The sequence below is a fragment of the Microtus ochrogaster genome, chromosome 16 (genome assembly GCF_000317375.1).
Source record: "Microtus ochrogaster isolate Prairie Vole_2 chromosome 16, MicOch1.0, whole genome shotgun sequence".
Classification (NCBI taxonomy): Eukaryota; Metazoa; Chordata; class Mammalia; order Rodentia; family Cricetidae; genus Microtus; species Microtus ochrogaster.
The window spans coordinates 41,653,685-41,660,918 of NC_022018.1; the positions used below are offsets into that span (position 1 = coordinate 41,653,685).

Consider the following 7,234-nt stretch of genomic DNA (forward strand, 5'->3'; position numbering starts at 1 on the left):
CGACCAGGCTGGTCTCGAACTCACAGAGATCCGCCTGCCTCTGCCTCCCAAGTGCTGGGATTAAAGGCGTGCACCACCATCGCCCGGCTGTTAGCATGTTTAATGATGCTGCCATCGTTCCAGGCTTGTTTGAACAGCTGTTTCCCCGACAGGCTCTTTCCTAGCAGACTTCCTGACCTTCTGACTCTCACAGTCTTTCTGCTCCTCTTCCTTGATGTTCCCTGTGCCATAGATACAGGAGCAGTGATGTAGATAAAACAGCAGAGGCTGGGTTCCCATTGGTCTGTTGATCATGGAATTGGGTCCAGCTGTGGTTTTCTATGATCGTCTGTTTGCCGTAAAGACAAGTTTCTCTGATGAGGGGTGGTACCTACACTTATCTGTGTTTAGATAAACTGTAGTCTGCTTATCAAAGATTTAACAACTAGTATCCACATATAAGAGAATACACACAGTATTTGTCTTTTGGGATCTGGGTTATCTCACTCAGGATGATTTTTTTTCTAGCTTCATCATTTGTCTATGAATTTCATGGCTTCATTTTCTTGCCTCATTTTTTAATTGTTTTTATTGAGCTATACATTTTTCTCTACTCCCCTACCTTTCTCCTCCCCTTCTACCCTCTCTCATGACCCCCACACTCCCAATTTACTCAAGAGATCTTGTCTTTGTCTCCTTCCTCTGTAGATCCATGTATGACTCTCTTAGGGTCCTTTTCTCTATCTAGGTTGTCTGGGGTTGTCGACTGTAGGTTGTTTTTTATTCCTTTGCTTTATGTCTAGAAACCACTTATGAGTGAGTACATATTACATTTGTCTTTCTGGGTTTGGGTTACGCCGCTCGATATGGTTTTTTTTTCTTGATCCATCTTGTTGCATGCAAATTTGAAGATGTCGTTATTTTTTATCATGGTTTCATTTTTAACAGCTAAATAATATTCCATTTTGTAAACGTACCACATTTCCATTATCCATGAATCTGCGGATGGACATCTAGGCTATTTCCAATTTCTGACTAATCCAAATAGAGCAGCAATGAACATGGATGAGCAAGTGTCTCTGTAGTAGGATTCAGAGTCTTTGGGTATATGCCTAAGAGTGGTATAGCTGGATCTTGAGGTAGATATATTCCCAGCTTCCCGAGAAACTGTCACGCTGATTTCCATAGCATCTGTTCAAGCTTACACTCCTGTCAGCACTGGCTAAGTTTTTCCTTTCCCACATCCTCACCAGCATGAGCTGTCATTTATTTTATTGACCTTGACCATTCTGACTGGTGTAAGATGAAATCTCAAAGTAGTTTTGATTTGCATTTCCCCAGTGACTACAGATATTGAACACTTCTTTAAGTGTTTCTCAGCCTTTTGTGCTTCATCTTTTGAAAATTCTCAGTTCAGTTCTGTGCCCCATTTTTTAATTGGGTTATTTCCAGCATTGCTCTCTGCTCAGGATTGCCTTGGCTATCTAAGAATTTTATTTCTAAACGAATCTTTAAAAATTTTTTCAGTGTCTGGGAAAAATGATGTTGGCATTTTGAAGGGGGCTTAATTGAGTCTTTAGACTGCCTCTGGTAAGATGGCATTTTCACAATATTGATTCTCCCAACCCATGAGCATGCGAGATTTTTCCATCTTTCAGTGGCTTCTTCAATTTCCTCTTTGAGACATGGGCCGCTTTTGGGTGTTTTGAAGTCTTCATTATAGAGGTCATCTCTTCCTTCATTGGGTTTATTCCCAGGTAGCTCACACTTATGATAGCTGTTGTAAATGGGGCGGTTTCCATCATTTCTTCTTCAGCATGTTTGTCGTTGGTAGATAGGAGGGCAGCAGACTTTTCTACGATAATTTTATATCTTGCCACTTTACAATATTAATCAGCTATAAGAGTTTTCTGGAAGAGTCTTTGAGATCTCATGTATAAAATCATATCATCTGCAAATAGAGATAGTTCGACTTTGGTCCTTTCTTAGTTGCGTATCTTTTATTGGTGCCTTTGGTGCTACTGCTCTAGACAAGACTCCCAACACCATATTTAAAAAGTGGGGAAATAGATACCTGCATCTTGTTCCTGATTTTAATAGGAATGCTTCAAGTTTTTCCCATTTAATATAATGTTGGCTGTAGGTTTGTCATATATAGGCTTTATCATGTAGAAATATGTTCCTTCTGTTTCAAGTTTCTCCAGGACTTTTATCATGAAAGGATGTTGGATTTTGCCTAAAGCTTTTTCTGCATCTGTTAAAATACCCATGTGATTTCTGTCCTTGGATCCTTTGAGTCCACTATATGATGTGTCGCGTTTTAGTTATCTTAACTGCCTTATAGTTATCCGAATCCTCTTACAAAATGTTTAGCTATATTGATATACACGTGTTGAACCATCCTTGCATGCTTGAAGTAAAGCTGGCTTGATTGTGATAAATGAACTTTCTTATTTTTTTCTTAAATTTCACTTGCAAGTATTTTATTGAAATTTTTTTCATCTAATCCTTTCTACCTGCCCTTGTCTTGGCTACACTTAGCCAACTCCTTCCCTCTATTTCTTCAATCCCTTCTCTTCCCCATCCCTTTCTTCCTCTCTTTTGTGATCCACTCTGTCTTCTTCTGGCTCCATTCCTCCCTGCCTCCCTTCCCCCTTCCACAATGATCAAGTCCCTTACTTGGTGCCAAGTGCTCTAGGGAACCTAAGATGAACGAAGGATGTTTTCTGACTTCCAGGACATTATTGGCTTGAGGAAAGAGATTTATAAAACCAGTTCAAAGTTACCACAAGTGGTGTTTACACTGAGCAGAAACAAACAAAATGCCAGGTCAGCCTATGAGGTAGCTCATCCCTGAGGTGTTCCACCTCTGAGAACACGAACAAACTAAGGAACAGAATAAAGAATTGCTTGCCTGATGCCTTTAAAGTTATCTGAATCCTGTAACAAGGTGTTCAGCTATAGGTATTCATGTTTGAATAATATTCCTTTGTGTATGGGTCATATTTTCTTTATCCATTCATCTGCTGCTGGAAACATAGGTTGATTACAAAGCCAATACTCTACAATGAGCAACGTGCATCATAACCTTCACTGCTTTGCATCTCCTGTTGCATCCTGTCCCATCCCCCATGTGCACCTTCAGCAGCTCAACCAACAGTTACCCCTTTCTGACCACAGCCTGTGTGCTAACAGGTGCCATGTCTGGGGGTCCCTTTGTCCTGTAACATCTGCTCCCATTTGTCTTCCATGCCAACTTAACCCAAGAATCCTTCCTCCAAACCCAACCAGATTAACTGCTTTGTGGGGGGGGAGCAGATGGCAGAGAGGCTGATTAACTATTATGGGGGTGCATCTCGATAGGAAAAATTACTGTTTTGTGATTGGCAACAATTTATGGTTCCTACTTCTGTTATTGCCCCATCTCAGCTTCAAGTGTGTGTGTGTGTGTGTGTGTGTGTGTGTGTGTGTGTGTGTGTGTGTGTGTGTGTGTCTGCACTCCTTGAAGGCATGATTATTTCTGCTTCCTGTCTCTGTGGACATGGCAGAGAGAGCTATATCATAAAGAGATAGCGAATGTGTGTTTTGCTGAATTTGGTGTGGGCAGAGGATAGGCTGGATAGGAGGACACCTGTGAACAGAGATGAGAGTGTGTAAGGGTGGTTCTGCATAACTAGACACTGGAAGCTCATCAGATCCTCCCATGGAGGAAATTGTCTTGGTTCTCCATGATTAAGAAAACCTTACTATCTATCCTGTGCATGGTTTTAATATAATTGATAAACCAGGAAAAATATTGTTCCCTCAAACAGTTTAAGGAGTCTAAATCTGTTTAGCAGCTCAAAAAGCTTGCCTTATACCTATCTGAATGCTGGGCAGGCAGCCCACAGTCATTTACTTTCCTTATTGCTATGGGGACAATGACTGCAGAGGCAGGCAGAGGGGCTCGCATTTGGGGAATTTCCCGGAAATTTTATTTAGTATTAAACAACCAAATAAGGGATACACAAGCGCTGCACAAATTATTATGTAAATTAAATAAGCCAGAAAAGTGGAATCTTAAAATTCAGAGGTCTCTTGGGTCGTTGTGTTTTTTAACCTACTGCAGAAAGGGCAGTTGCAGTGATTAACACTGGGCTCCGAAGCAGCGAATGACACCAGGGAGAACCAGAGTCATCAAACCCAAGCACAAGCTGCCGTTTACACGGCAGGCACGAGACTGAGTCCCTAAGGCCTTGCAGTTCTTCTTAGCAGAGAGGGAGGAAAAGATGCCATCCACTGTGCGTGACATAGTCTGCTGCCATCTGCAGGTCACGGGCTGTGTGGTGCTTACCACATGTTCTTCAGCAACTGGATTCCTCTGGCTGTTCTCTAAGCCCCCAGTCCCTAAAAACGGCTGTAATGAATAAAATGTACTGTTCATCTTCTCTGCTCTGCCTCAGCTACTACTGCAAGAGGGGCGCTTTGGAGCAAAAAGCCATGTGACAGCCCTTGAACCCAGGGATTCCAACGACTGCCCATTGTTTGTACATTTGGGGGGACATGTTCTCCTCCCCCACAGAAATCTAAGAGAATCCAAAGAGATGGCATAGTTCAGATTCAGAGGGGTGTGGAACTGAACACAGACACAACTCATTTTATCCAATCGCATTTCATGGCACTTGGCAGGAACTATGTTGAACAAATTGAAGACTTGACAGCCCTTGACCATCAAGTCTCTTGGCACCATTTCTCCAACAGCATGTGCTCACTTTGTATGTTCACATTTTTTTGGCTATAGGGATTTCTAAAGTAAAGTGCATTCATCTTTTTTGTAGACACAGGCTGTTGCACATTGAACAAATCACAATGCAGTATAAATGTAACATTTATGTGCATCCAGATGCCGAGGTCTACAGTCAAACCAGCTGTTTCCAGGAACATCTGTAGAAAGTTCTCAATCAGAGTCAAATAGACCATCAGGGGATCATCCAAAGCCAGCTCCTCTTTCTTCTCCTAAGATCCCTGAGCCCCTTCATCCAGGCTCTGAGCTTAGGGAAACAGAAACAAGGAATAAAGCATCTTCTGTACCACATACTCTCTAGCTTGGGTAACATAGATTCATTTGCGTTCAGTGCTTTGAGACAGGTTGCAAATGCTCAATATCAATATTTAAGACTAAAGTGGGTTTGGAAGCATGCTCCTAATGACCACACCTAATTACTGACCTTAAGGAGACAAGCTGGAGAAGTCCCCACCACACTCAGGGACTGTCACACAGGTACAATGTCCTGCCATTGGGTAGTTTAGCTTTGCTCTTATCCACGTTACTTATCACGGTCACCTTAGCAGATATTAATTTGGGCTGTATTTTAGTTAGACCCCGGCTGCCCTGTGCTGGGATCACAAGCCGCATATAGTTATTATGTATTATTATGCTAGTCTGAGCTGCAGTATGCCATAAGTCTAAAGTACAGGCCCATTTTTTAAAAACAATATGACAGAAAAGCATATTATATCACCATTGTTGTGTAGGAGGAGGGAGTGGGCTGCATCCCACCACATAACTAGCCTAACCCCCGAAACAACCACATGAAAATTGTATTAATTAAATCACTGCCTGGCCCATTAATTCTTGCCTCTTATTGGCCAACTCTCACATCCTGATCTAACCCATTTTTACCAATCTGTGTAACACCACGAGGTTATGGCTTAACTGGAAAGATTCTAACCAGCATCTGTCTTGGGCAGGAGAACCATGGCGTCTGCCACACTGCCCTTCTTCCTGGCATCCAGTTCTGCCTTCCCCACCTATCTAAGTTCTGCCCTATCAAAAAGACCAAGGCAGTTTCTTTATTCAACCAATGAAAGCAACACAAATACAGAAGACCCTCCTACATCATATCCTTTTTTCTGTTTAAAAAGGAAAGGAAGGGGGTGGGGGGGAGAAGGAAAGGAAGGCTTTAACTTTAACATAGTAAAATTACAGATAACAAAACAGTTATCAAGCAAGAATTACAATTACAATATTTATATTTATATCTATTTATACAATTCCCTGGAGTCAGAACCAAGCCAGGTCAACCCAATCCCCACCACAGCTGAAAAGCACTTTGTTCCCTTCAGGAAATCGTCACGGGTAGCAGTCAGCAGCATCATGGTGCTTGACTGTACTAGGCACCTGCGCCAGAAGGTCATGTGTATCAACCAATGTAATGCTTCTGTCAACTTCACAAAGTATAGAAAGCTTGTTATTGCTTCTATGGTACTGCGTCTTACAACATATATTCTCTATCCTCGGTTTCCAGCAGCTTCTAAAACCTTTGTAACTTCCTGAGCCACAGAGGGACTAGGAAAACCTCTTTTTGCTCCATTTTTGTCATGAACAGAGCTACTACATCCCTTGAACTCTCTTGGGTGACGAGTGTCTTTGCTCTACTGAAGTCCATCTTGGTTGGCTCTGTAGCTGCTCATCAGAAAGGCAGAGTCACATCACAAGCCAGGAACCTCCCATCCTGCCCACTTCTATCTTCTGATAAGGCTTAGGGAACTGAGTTAATACCAAATCATGTCTATGTTGGGGGAAAATGTCAGAAAGAGCCCTAAAGAGTGGTTACAGGTCCCTGGAGGGCACTGTGCCAAGAGTAGACATGGAAACTCTGCCCAGCTCTCCACATAGCCTGCTTTGTGTGTTCACTTATATCCTTTGTGATACCTTTCAGAGCAAACTGAGAAATGTCAGCAAGTATTTTCCTGGGTTCTGCAAGCTGTTTTCGCAAATTATCAAGCAAAAAAAAAAGGGGGGGGGGAGAACTCAGATGAATGCCCTGGCTGCAGTCACCATTTCAAGAGGAAAGTGTGAATATTCTGAGAACCTGCTGCTTATGGTTGGCATCTGAATGGAGGGGAAAGTCTTGTGGCATTGAGCCCTTCACCTGTGGGGTCAGCGCTAACTGATCAGTGCCAGAAAGGAACTGAAATGTAGGATGCCAGCTGATACTGAAGAAGTAGGTGGGGTGGGAGGAAAGCTCACACATTTAGCAGCCAGAAGTAGAATATTTTGAAGATATAAGAAGAGAAAATGCTTCACGTTGTTGTTGTTGTTGTTCTTAGCTTTATTTGAACAGATGAGGTAGGGTTTCAGAAAGCCCCCACAAGAAAATCCCTTAGTCATCTTCATAGAAAATCTCCCCGAGGTCTGGCTTGTTGGTTCCTCTCTCTCTCTCTCTCTCTCTCTCTCTCTCTCTCTCTCTCTCTCTCTCTCTCTCTCTCTCTC

General features: G+C 42.5%; 1 protein-coding gene across 1 annotated transcript in view; it reads left to right on the forward strand.

Annotated features, from left to right (window-relative positions):
* Window positions 1-7,234, forward strand: part of Ly86 (lymphocyte antigen 86) — a 65,183-nt gene that overhangs the window by 30,873 nt on the left and 27,076 nt on the right. The window lies entirely within an intron of this gene.